The following is a 12,727-nucleotide window of genomic DNA, read 5'->3' as shown; positions in this document are numbered from 1 at the left end:
CACTGCTCAAAACTTGAGAGTAAGTGGATTTTTATACAGGGCTCGGTATTCCGTATGGGAAATGTCTGAAAAAGCATTGATTTATTTTGGAATCTGGCTCTTCCTTTCACAACACCAAACAAAGGGAATGGACTATGAAAGCAATTGACAACTTTGTTTTACAGTTTGGTGCTTCCTTTGATCGCACTACAGAAATTGCATAGAAAAGTGGGCAGAAATGCAGTCAATCTATTCCTCATTTAACCTGTGTCCTCAGTCTTACATGTATTCCACCTCTTCTCTGTGCATACAAAGTATGTGTTTGTTTGAAGCACTTCATTTTTGTGCAATGCATAATCTATTTACTTTCTACTAAAAAACGCTGCCCACGTACAAGATGTGCGAACCCTAGTTGCAGGTGCAAGCAGGCTGGTCTGAGAAACCAGGCCATTTGCGAACACAAAATAGCTTTTTCTGATGTATTAAATCGAAGGTACATGAAATGGGTGTTTGGTTGTACCTTCAAATACCAAATTGTAGTGGTATGTAGAAATGTTTTTTCACCGTAATTTGGCCCAAAACAATCATTTTTCACCACCATATCAGTGATTGTGGTAATCAATCCACAAAGATAAGTAGTCTCGTAAAAACCTCTACCTCTTTGAGAATGTTTCAAAACAAACATTTTAATTACAGATATTGGTCCTATGGACCACTGCCTATTCAAATAAAATAACAATTAAACATACACATTTAGTTTTTTAAATGATCCTGTTTTCCTTTAATTAATAATATTAAGAACTACTTCTCCTTTTCCACAGTTTCAAGCTTGTACTTTGTGGCCCAACTGAGCTTGAGCCTCTCACTCTTTCATGATGTACTGATATATTGTCATTCTGATCTTTGAAAACAGTTGGGGATATAGCTCAGTGGTAGAGCATTTGACTGAAGATCAAGAGATCCCTGGTTCAAATCCGGGTGTCCCCTAACCCTATTTTGGTTCTGGTGTTTGTAGCTGGGATCTTTCATAATGTCCCTTTGGATCACCATTGACAGAGTCAGTGTTCAGTTGGATCTTATACTTTATTAGCATTACAGTGTCACTGCTCAAAACCTGGGAATAAATGCATTTTTATACAGGGCGTGGGAACTTTCTGAAACATCATTGATTTATTTTGGAATCCGGCTCTTCCTTTCACAGCTTCAAACACAGAGAATGACTATGAAAACAATTGAAAACTTTGTTATACAGTTTGGTGCTTCCTTGTAGCGCACTAAAGAAATGGCATAGTATACTCGGCAGCGCTGCAGTCAATCTATTTCTCATTTAACCTGTGTCCTCAGTCTTACATATATTCCTCCTCTCCTCTGTGCATACAAAATATGTGTTTGTTTAAAGCACTTCATTCTTGTGCAACGTAGAAACTATTTAATTTCTCCTTAAAACCTCTGCCTACGTGCAAAATGTATGAACCCTCGTTGCAGATGAAAAAAGGCTGGCTCGAAGACTCAGGCCATTTTCGAACACAAAATGGCCTTTTCTGATATATTAAATTGATGGTACTTGAAAGGGACGTTTGGGTGTACCTTCCAAATACCAAATTGCAGTGGTATGTAGAAATGTTTTTCGTCCATCATTTGGCCCAAAACAATCATACTTCACCACCATCTCGGTGATTGTGGTAACCAATCCGCGAAAGGATAAGGCGTCCCGTAAAAACCTCTTCCCCTTTGAGAATGTTTCAAAACAAGCATTTTATGTACAGGCATTGGTCCTATGGACCACTGCCTGTTCAAATAAAATAACAATGAAACATATAAATATTTTTTTTAAACGATCCCGTTTTCCTTCAATAAATAATATTAAGAACTACTTCTCCTGTTCCACAGTTTCAAGCTTGTACTTTCCGGCCCAACTGAGCATGATGCTCACACTCTTTCATGAGGTGCTGATATATTTTCATTCCGACTCTCACAAACAGGTGGGGACATAGATCAGTGGTAGAGCATTTAACTGCAGATCAAGAGGTCCCTGGTTCAAATCCAGGTGTCCCCTAAGCCTGTTTTGGTTCTTCTGTTTGTAGCTGGGACTTTTCATAAAACCCCTTTGGATCATCATTGAAAGAGTCAGTGTTCGCTTGGATCTTACACTTTAACAGCATTACAATGTCACTGCTCAAAACCTGAGAGTAAATGCATTTTTTACAGGGCTCGGAATTCCGTATGGGAAATGTCTGAAAAAGCATTGATTTTTTTTGGAATCTGGCTCTTCCTTTCACAGCACCAAACAAAGGGAATGGACTATGAAAGCAATTGACAACTTTGTTTTACAGTTTGGTGCTTCCTTTGATCGCACTACAGAAATTGCATAGAAAAGTGGGCAGAAATGCAGTCAATCTATTCCTCATTTAACCTGTGTCCTCAGTCTTACATGTATTCCACCTCTTCTCTATGCATACAAAGTATGTGTTTGTTTGAAGCACTTCATTTTTGTGCAATGCATAATCTATTTACTTTCTACTTAAAAACTCTGCCCACGTACAAGATGTACGAACCCTAGTTGCAGGTGCAAGCAGGCTGGTCTGAGAAACCAGGCCATTTGCGAACACAAAATAGCTTTTTCTGATGTATTAAATCGAATTTACATGAAATGGGTGTTTGGTTGTACCTTCAAATACCAAATTGTAGTGGTATGTAGAAATGTTTTTTCACCGTAATTTGGCCCAAAACAATCATACTTCACCACCATATCAGTGATTGTGGTAATCAATCCACAAAGATAAGTAGTCTCGTAAAAACCTCTTCCTCTTTGAGAATGTTTCAAAACAAACATTTTAATTACAGATATTGGTCCTATGGACCACTGCCTATTCAAATAAAATAACAATTAAACATACACATTTTGTTTTTTAAATGATCCTGTTTTCCTTTAATTAATAATATTAAGAACTACTTCTCCTTTTCCACAGTTTCAAGCTCGTACTTTGTGGCCCAACTGAGCTTGAGCCTCTCACTCTTTCATGATGTACTGATATATTGTCATTCTGATCTTTGAAAACAGTTGGGGATATAGCTCAGTGGTAGAGCATTAGACTGCAGATCAAGAGGTCCCTGGTTCAAATCCGGGTGTCCCCTAAACCTATTTTGGTTCTGGTGTTTGTAGCTGGGATCTTTCATAAAGTCCCTTTGAATCACCATTGACAGAGTCAGTGTTCAGTTGGATCTTATACTTTATTAGCATTACAGTGTCACTGCTCAAAACCTGGGAATAAATGCATTTTTACACAGGGCGTGGGAACTTTCTGAAACATCATTGATTTATTTTGGAATCCGGCTCTTCCTTTCACAGCTTCAAGCAAAGAGAATGACTATGAAAACAATTGAAAACTTTGTTATACAGTTTGGTGCTTCCTTGTAGCGCACTAAAGAAATGGCATAGTATACTCGGCAGCGCTGCAGTCAATCTATTTCTCATTTAACCTGTGTCCTCAGTCTTACATATATTCCTCCTCTCCTCTGTGCATACAAAATATGTGTTTGTTTAAAGCACTTCATTCTTGTGCAACGTAGAAACTATTTAATTTCTCCTTAAAACCTCTGCCTACGTGCAAAATGTATGAACCCTCGTTGCAGATGAAAAAAGGCTGGCTCGAAGACTCAGGCCATTTTCGAACACAAAATGGCCTTTTCTGATATATTAAATTGATGGTACTTGAAAGGGACGTTTGGGTGTACCTTCCAAATACCAAATTGCAGTGGTATGTAGAAATGTTTTTCGTCCATTATTTGGCCCAAAACAATCATACTTCACCACCATCTCCGTGATTGTGGTAACCAATCCGCGAAAGGATAAGGCGTCCCATAAAAACCTCTTCCCCTTTGAGAATGTTTCAAAACAAGCATTTTATGTACAGGCATTGGTCCTATGGACCACTGCCTGTTCAAATAAAATAACAATGAAACATATAAATATTTTTTTTAAACGATCCCGTTTTCCTTCAATAAATAATATTAAGAACTACTTCTCCTGTTCCACAGTTTCAAGCTTGTACTTTCCGGCCCAACTGAGCATGATGCTCACACTCTTTCATGAGGTACTGATATATTTTCATTCCGACTCTCACAAACAGGTGGGGACATAGCTCAGTGGTAGAGCATTTGACTGCAGATCAAGAGGTCCCTGGTTCAAATCCAGGTGTCCCCTTAGCCTGTTTTGGTTCTTGTGTTTGTAGCTGGGACTTTTCATAAAACCCCTTTGGATCATCATTGACAGAGTCAGTGTTCGCTTGGATATTACACTTTAATAGCATTACAATGTCACTGCTCAAAACCTGAGAGTAAATGCATTTTTATACAGGGCTCGGTATTCCGTATGGGAAATGTCTGAAAAAGCATTGATTTATTTTGGAATCTGGCTCTTCCTTTCACAGCACCAAACAAAGGGAATGGACTATGAAAGCAATTGACAAATTTGTTTTACAGTTTGGTGCTTCCTTTGATCGCACTACAGAAATTGCATAGAAAAGTGGTCAGAAATGCAGTCAATCTATTCCTCATTTAACCTGTGTCCTCAGTCTTACATGTATTCCACCTCTTCTCTGTGCATACAAAGTATGTGTTTGTTTGAAGCACTTCATTTTTGTGCAATGCATAATCTATTTACTTTCTACTAAAAAACGCTGCCCACGTACAAGATGTACGAACCCTAGTTGCAGGTGCAAGCAGGCTGGTCTGAGAAACCAGGCCATTTGCGAACACAAAATAGCTTTTTCTGATGTATTAAATCGAAGGTACATGAAATGGGTGTTTGGTTGTACCTTCAAATACCAAATTGTAGTGGTATGTAGAAATGTTTTTTCACCGTAATTTGGCCCAAAACAATCATACTTCACCACCATATCAGTGATTGTGGTAATCAATCCACAAAGATAAGTAGTCTCGTAAAAACCTCTTCCTCATTGAGAATGTTTCAAAACAAACATTTTAATTACAGATATTGGTCCTATGGACCACTGCCTATTCAAATAAAATAACAATTAAACATATACATTTTGTTTTTTAAATGATCCTGCTTTCCTTTAATTAATAAGATTAAGAACTACTTCTCCTTTTCCACAGTTTCAAGCTCGTACTGTGTGGCCCAACTGAGCTTGAGCCTCTCACTCTTTCATGATGTACTGATATATTGTCATTCTGATCTTTGAAAACAGTTGGGGATATAGCTCAGTGGTAGAGCATTTGACTGCAGATCAAGAGGTCCCTGGTTCAAATCCGGGTGTCCCCTAAACCTATTTTGGTTCTGGTGTTTGTAGCTGGGATCTTTCATAAAGTCCCTTTGGATCACCATTGACAGAGTCAGTGTTCAGTTGGATCTTATACTTTATTAGCATTACAGTGTCACTGCTCAAAACCTGGGAATAAATGCATTTTTACACAGGGCGTGGGAACTTTCTGAAACATCATTGATTTATTTTGGAATCCGGCTCTTCCTTTCACAGCTTCAAGCAAAGAGAATGACTATGAAAACAATTGAAAACTTTGTTATACAGTTTGGTGCTTCCTTGTAGCGCACTAAAGAAATGGCATAGTATACTCGGCAGCGCTGCAGTCAATCTATTTCTCATTTAACCTGTGTCCTCAGTCTTACATATATTCCTCCTCTCCTCTGGTCATACAAAATATGTGTTTGTTTAAAGCACTTCATTCTTGTGCAACGTAGAAACTATTTAATTTCTCCTTAAAACCTCTGCCTACGTGCAAAATGTATGAACCCTCGTTGCAGATGAAAAAAGGCTGGCTCGAAGACTCAGGCCATTTTCGAACACAAAATGGCCTTTTCTGATATATTAAATTGATGGTACTTGAAAGGGACGTTTGGGTGTACCTTCCAAATACCAAATTGCAGTGGTATGTAGAAATGTTTTTCGTCCATTATTTGGCCCAAAACAATCATACTTCACCACCATCTCGGTGATTGTGGTAACCAATCCGCGAAAGGATAAGGCGTCCCGTAAAAACCTCTTCCCCTTTGAGAATGTTTCAAAACAAGCATTTTATGTACAGGCATTGGTCCTATGGACCACTGCCTGTTCAAATAAAATACCAATGAAACATATAAATATTTTTTTTAAACGATCCGGTTTTCCTTCAATAAATAATATTAAGAACTACTTCTCCTGTTCCAAAGTTTCAAGCTTGTACTTTCCGGCCCAACTGAGCATGATGCTCACACTCTTTCATGAGGTACTGATATATTTTCATTCCGACTCTCACACACAGGTGGGGAAATAGCTCAGTGGTAGAGCATTTGACTGCAGATCAAGAGGTCCCTGGTTCAAATCCAGGTGTCCCCTTAGCCTGTTTTGGTTCTTGTGTTTGTAGCTGGGACTTTTCATAAAACCCCTTTGGATCATCATTGACAGAGTCAGTGTTCGCTTGGATATTACACTTTAATAGCATTACAATGTCACTGCTCAAAACCTGAGAGTAAATGCATTTTTATACAGGGCTCGGTATTCCGTATGGGAAATGTCTGAAAAAGCATTGATTTATTTTGGAATCTGGCTCTTCCTTTCACAGCACCAAACAAAGGGAATGGACTATGAAAGCAATTGACAACTTTGTTTTACAGTTTGGTGCTTCCTTTGATCGCACTACAGAAATTGCATAGAAAAGTGGTCAGAAATGCAGTCAATCTATTCCTCATTTAACCTGTGTCCTCAGTCTTACATGTATTCCACCTCTTCTCTGTGCATACAAAGTATGTGTTTGTTTGAAGCACTTCATTTTTGTGCAATGCATAATCTATTTACTTTCTACTAAAAAACGCTGCCCACGTACAAGATGTACGAACCCTAGTTGCAGGTGCAAGCAGGCTGGTCTGAGAAACCAGGCCATTTGCGAACACAAAATAGCTTTTTCTGATGTATTAAATCGAAGGTACATGAAATGGGTGTTTGGTTGTACCTTCAAATACCAAATTGTAGTGGTATGTAGAAATGTTTTTTCACCGTAATTTGGCCCAAAACAATCATACTTCACCACCATATCAGTGATTGTGGTAATCAATCCACAAAGATAAGTAGTCTCGTAAAAACCTCTTCCTCATTGAGAATGTTTCAAAACAAACATTTTAATTACAGATATTGGTCCTATGGACCACTGCCTATTCAAATAAAATAACAATTAAACATATACATTTTGTTTTTTAAATGATCCTGCTTTCCTTTAATTAATAATATTAAGAACTACTTCTCCTGTTCCAAAGTTTCAAGCTTGTACTTTCCGGCCCAACTGAGCTTGAGCCTCTCACTCTTTCATGATGTACTGATATATTGTCATTCTGATCTTTGAAAACAGATCGGGATATAGCTCAGTGGTAGAGCATTTGACTGCAGATCAAGAGGCCCCTCGTTCAAATCCTGGCGTCCCCTAAACCTATTTTGGTTCTGGTGTTGGTAGCTGGGATCTTTCATAAAGTCCCTTTGGATCACCATTGACAGAGTCAGTGTTCAGTTGGATCTTATACTTTATTAGCATTACAATGTCACTGCTCAAAACCTGGGAATAAATGCATTTTTACACAGGGCGTGGGAACTTTCTGAAACATCATTGATTTATTTTGGAATCCGGCTCTTCCTTTCACAGCTTCAAGCAAAGAGAATGACTATGAAAACAATTGAAAACTTTGTTATACAGTTTGGTGCTTCCTTGTAGCGCACTAAAGAAATGGCATAGTATACTCGGCAGCGCTGCAGTCAATCTATTTCTCATTTAACCTGTGTCCTCAGTCTTACATATATTCCTCCTCTCCTCTGTGCATACAAAATATGTGTTTGTTTAAAGCACTTCATTCTTGTGCAACGTAGAAACTATTTAATTTCTCCTTAAAACCTCTGCCTACGTGCAAAATGTATGAACCCTCGTTGCAGATGAAAAAAGGCTGGCTCGCAGACTCAGGCCATTTTCGAACACAAAATGGCATTTTCTGATATATTAAATTGATGGTACTTGAAAGGGACGTTTGGGTGTACCTTCAAAATACCAAATTGCAGTGGTATGTAGAAATGCTTTTCGTCCATTATTTGGCCCAAAACAATCATACTTCACCACCATCTCGGTGATTGTGGTAACCAATCCGCCAAAGGATAAGGCGTCCCATAAAAACCTCTTCCCCTTTGAGAATGTTTCAAAACAAGCATTTTATGTACAGGCATTGGTCCTATGGACCACTGCCTGTTCAAATAAAATAACAATGAAACATATAAATATTTTTTTTAAACGATCCCGTTTTCCTTCAATAAATAATATTAAGAACTACTTTTCCTGTTCCACAGTTTCAAGCTTGTACTTTCCGGCCCAACTGAGCATGATGCTCACATTCTTTCATGAGGTACTGATATATTTTCATTCCGACTATCACAAACAGGTGGGGACATAGCTCAGTGGTAGAGCATTTGACTGCAGATCAAGAGGTCCCTGGTTCAAATCCAGGGGTCCCCTTAGCCTGTTTCGGTTCTTGTGTTTGTAGCTGGGACTTTTCATAAAACCCCTTAGGATCATCATTGACAGAGTCAGTGTTCGCTTGGATCTTACACTTTAATAGCATTACAATGTCACTGCTCAAAACCTGAGAGTAAATCCATTTTTATACAGGGCTCGGTATTCCGTATGGGAAATGTCTGAAAAAGCATTGATTTATTTTGGAATCTGGCTCTTCCTTTCACAGCACCAAACAAAGGTAATGGACTATGAAAGCAATTGACAACTTTGTTTTACAGTTTGGGGCTTCCTTTGATCGCACTACAGAAATTGCACAGAAAAGTGGGCAGAAATGCAGTCAATATATTCCTCATTTAACCTGTGTCCTTAGTCTTACATGTATTCCACCTCTTCTCTGTGCATACAAAGTATGTGTTTGTTTGAAGCACTTCATTTTTGTGCAATGCATAATCTATTTACTTTCTACTAAAAAACGCTGCCCACGTACAAGATGTACGAACCCTAGCTGCAGGTGCAAGCAGGCTGGTCTGAGAATCCAGGCCATTTGCGAACACAAAATAGCTTTTTCTGATGTATTAAATCGAAGGTACATGAAATGGGTGTTTGGTTGTACCTTCAAATACCAAATTGTAGTGGTATGTAGAAATGTTTTTTCACCGTAATTTGGCCCAAAACAATCATACTTCACCACCATATCAGTGATTGTGGTAATCAATCCACAAAGATAAGTAGTCTCGTAAAAACCTCTTCCTCTTTGAGAATGTTTCAAAACAAACATTTTAATTACAGATATTGGTCCTATGGACCACTGCCTATTCAAATAAAATAACAATTAAACATATACATTTTGTTTTTTAAATGATCCCGTTTTACTTTAATTAATAATATTAAGAACTACTCCTTTTCCACAGTTTCAAGCTCGTACTTTGTGGCCCAACTGAGCTTGAGCCTCTCACTCTTTCATGATGTACTGATATATTGCCATTCTGATCTTTGAAAACAGTTGGGGATATAGCTCAGTGGTAGAGCATTTGACTGCAGATCAAGAGGTCCCTGGTTCAAATCCGGGTGTCCCCTAAACCTATTTTGGTTCTGGTGTTTGTAGCTGGGATCTTTCATAAAGTCCCTTTGGATCACCATTGACAGAGTCAGTGTTCAGTTGGATCTTATACTTTATTAGCATTACAGTGTCACTGCTCAAAACCTGGGAATAAATGCATTTTTACACAGGGCGTGGGAACTTTCTGAAACATCATTGATTTATTTTGGAATCCGGCTCTTCCTTTCACAGCTTCAAGCAAAGAGAATGACTATGAAAACAATTGAAAACTTTGTTATACAGTTTGGTGCTTCCTTGTAGCGCACTAAAGAAATGGCATAGTATACTCGGCAGCGCTGCAGTCAATCTATTTCTCATTTAACCTGTGTCCTCAGTCTTACATATATTCCTCCTCTCCTCTGTGCATACAAAATATGTGTTTGTTTAAAGCACTTCATTCTTGTGCAACGTAGAAACTATTTAATTTCTCCTTAAAACCTCTGCCTACGTGCAAAATGTATGAACCCTCGTTGCAGATGAAAAAAGGCTGGCTCGAAGACTCAGGCCATTTTCGAACACAAAATGGCCTTTTCTGATATATTAAATTGATGGTACTTGAAAGGGACGTTTGGGTGTACCTTCCAAATACCAAATTGCAGTGGTATGTAGAAATGTTTTTCGTCCATTATTTGGCCCAAAACAATCATACTTCACCACCATCTCGGTGATTGTGGTAACCAATCCGCGAAAGGATAAGGCGTCCCGTAAAAACCTCTTCCCCTTTGAGAATGTTTCAAAACAAGCATTTTATGTACAGGCATTGGTCCTATGGACCACTGCCTGTTCAAATAAAATACCAATGAAACATATAAATATTTTTTTTAAACGATCCGGTTTTCCTTCAATAAATAATATTAAGAACTACTTCTCCTGTTCCAAAGTTTCAAGCTTGTACTTTCCGGCCCAACTGAGCATGATGCTCACACTCTTTCATGAGGTACTGATATATTTTCATTCCGACTCTCACAAACAGGTGGGGAAATAGCTCAGTGGTAGAGCATTTGACTGCAGATCAAGAGGTACCTGGTTCAAATTCAGGTGTCCCCTTAGCCTGTTTTGGTTCTTGTGTTTGTAGCTGGGACTTTTCAAAAAACCACTTTGGATCATCATTGACAGAGTCAGTGTTCGCTTGGATATTACACTTTAATAGCATTACAATGTCACTGCTCAAAACCTGAGAGTAAATGCATTTTTATACAGGGCTCGGTATTCCGTATGGGAAATGTCTGAAAAAGCATTGATTTATTTTGGAATCTGGCTCTTCCTTTCACAGCACCAAACAAAGGGAATGGACTATGAAAGCAATTGACAACTTTGTTTTACAGTTTGGTGCTTCCTTTGATCGCACTACAGAAATTGCATAGAAAAGTGGTCAGAAATGCAGTCAATCTATTCCTCATTTAACCTGTGTCCTCAGTCTTACATGTATTCCACCTCTTCTCTGTGCATACAAAGTATGTGTTTGTTTGAAGCACTTCATTTTTGTGCAATGCATAATCTATTTACTTTCTACTAAAAAACGCTGCCCACGTACAAGATGTACGAACCCTAGTTGCAGGTGCAAGCAGGCTGGTCTGAGAACCAGGCCATTTGCGAACACAAAATAGCTTTTTCTGATGTATTAAATCGAAGGTACATGAAATGGGTGTTTGGTTGTATCTTCAAATACCAAATTGTAGTGGTATGTAGAAATGTTTTTTCACCGTAATTTGGCCCAAAACAATCATACTTCACCACCATATCAGTGATTGTGGTAATCAATCCACAAAGATAAGTAGTCTCGTAAAAACCTCTTCCTCTTTGAGAATGTTTCAAAACAAACATTTTAATTACAGATATTGGTCCTATGGACCACTGCCTATTCAAATAAAATAACAATTAAACATATACATTTTGTTTTTTAAATGATCCTGTTTTACTTTAATTAATAATATTAAGAACTACTCCTTTTCCACAGTTTCAAGCTCGTACTTTGTGGCCCAACTGAGCTTGAGCCTCTCACTCTTTCATGATGTACTGATATATTGTCATTCTGATCTTTGAAAACAGTTGGGGATATAGCTCAGTGGTAGAGCATTTGACTGCAGATCAAGAGGTCCCTGGTTCAAATCTGGGTGTCCCCTAAACCTATTTTGGTTCTGGTGTTTGTAGCTGGGATCTTTCATAAAGTCCCTTTGGATCACCATTGACAGAGTCAGTGTTCAGTTGGATCTTATACTTTATTAGCATTACAGTGTCACTGCTCAAAACCTGGGAATAAATGCATTTTTACACAGGGCGTGGGAACTTTCTGAAACATCATTGATTTATTTTGGAATCCGGCTCTTCCTTTCACAGCTTCAAGCAAAGAGAATGACTATGAAAACAATTGAAAACTTTGTTATACAGTTTGGTGCTTCCTTGTAGCGCACTAAAGAAATGGCATAGTATACTCGGCAGCGCTGCAGTCAATCTATTTCTCATTTAACCTGTGTCCTCAGTCTTACATATATTCCTCCTCTCCTCTGTGCATACAAAATATGTGTTTGTTTAAAGCACTTCATTCTTGTGCAACGTAGAAACTATTTAATTTCTCCTTAAAACCTCTGCCTACGTGCAAAATGTATGATCCCTCGTTGCAGATGAAAAAAGGCTGGCTCGAAGACTCAGGCCATTTTCGAACACAAAATGGCCTTTTCCGATATATTAAATTGATGGTACTTGAAAGGGACATTTGGGTGTACCTTCCAAATACCAAATTGCAGTGGTATGTAGAAATGTTTTTCGTCCATCATTTGGCCCAAAACAATCATACTTCACCACCATCTCGGTGATTGTGGTAACCAATCCGCGAAAGGATAAGGCGTCCCGTAAAAACCTCTTCCCCTTTGAGAATGTTTCAAAACAAGCATTTTATGTACAGGCATTGGTCCTATGGACCACTGCCTGTTCAAATAAAATAACAATGAAACATATAAATATTTTTTTTAAACGATCCCGTTTTCCTTCAATAAATAATATTAAGAACTACTTCTCCTGTTCCACAGTTTCAAGCTTGTACTTTCCGGCCGAACTGAGCATGATGCTCACACTCTTTCATGAGGTACTGATATATTTTCATTCCGACTGTCACAAACAGGTGGGGATATAGCTCAGTGGTAGAGCATT

The 12,727-nt window shown here is 38.4% G+C and overlaps 7 non-coding genes across 7 annotated transcripts; all 7 read left to right on the top strand.

Annotated features, from left to right (window-relative positions):
- Positions 1 to 3,042: 3,042 nt before the first annotated feature.
- TRNAC-GCA (transfer RNA cysteine (anticodon GCA)) lies at positions 3,043 to 3,114 on the top strand. Its single transcript has one exon. It is a non-coding gene; the product is annotated as a tRNA-Cys (tRNA).
- A 997-nt stretch (positions 3,115 to 4,111) lies between these two features.
- Positions 4,112 to 4,183, top strand: TRNAC-GCA (transfer RNA cysteine (anticodon GCA)). The gene has a single exon. It is a non-coding gene; the product is annotated as a tRNA-Cys (tRNA).
- Positions 4,184 to 5,191: 1,008 nt separating this feature from the next.
- Positions 5,192 to 5,263, top strand: TRNAC-GCA (transfer RNA cysteine (anticodon GCA)). The gene has a single exon. It is a non-coding gene; the product is annotated as a tRNA-Cys (tRNA).
- A 997-nt stretch (positions 5,264 to 6,260) lies between these two features.
- TRNAC-GCA (transfer RNA cysteine (anticodon GCA)) lies at positions 6,261 to 6,332 on the top strand. Its single transcript has one exon. It is a non-coding gene; the product is annotated as a tRNA-Cys (tRNA).
- A 2,077-nt stretch (positions 6,333 to 8,409) lies between these two features.
- TRNAC-GCA (transfer RNA cysteine (anticodon GCA)) lies at positions 8,410 to 8,481 on the top strand. Its single transcript has one exon. It is a non-coding gene; the product is annotated as a tRNA-Cys (tRNA).
- Positions 8,482 to 9,486: 1,005 nt separating this feature from the next.
- TRNAC-GCA (transfer RNA cysteine (anticodon GCA)) lies at positions 9,487 to 9,558 on the top strand. The gene has a single exon. It is a non-coding gene; the product is annotated as a tRNA-Cys (tRNA).
- A 2,073-nt stretch (positions 9,559 to 11,631) lies between these two features.
- TRNAC-GCA (transfer RNA cysteine (anticodon GCA)) lies at positions 11,632 to 11,703 on the top strand. The gene has a single exon. It is a non-coding gene; the product is annotated as a tRNA-Cys (tRNA).
- The last annotated feature ends 1,024 nt before the right edge of the window (positions 11,704 to 12,727 follow it).

This window comes from Triturus cristatus, chromosome 4_1 (genome assembly GCF_964204655.1).
Source record: "Triturus cristatus chromosome 4_1, aTriCri1.1, whole genome shotgun sequence".
In the NCBI taxonomy this organism is placed as follows: domain Eukaryota; kingdom Metazoa; phylum Chordata; class Amphibia; order Caudata; family Salamandridae; genus Triturus; species Triturus cristatus.
This window is presented reverse-complemented; position numbering and strand designations above follow the sequence as displayed.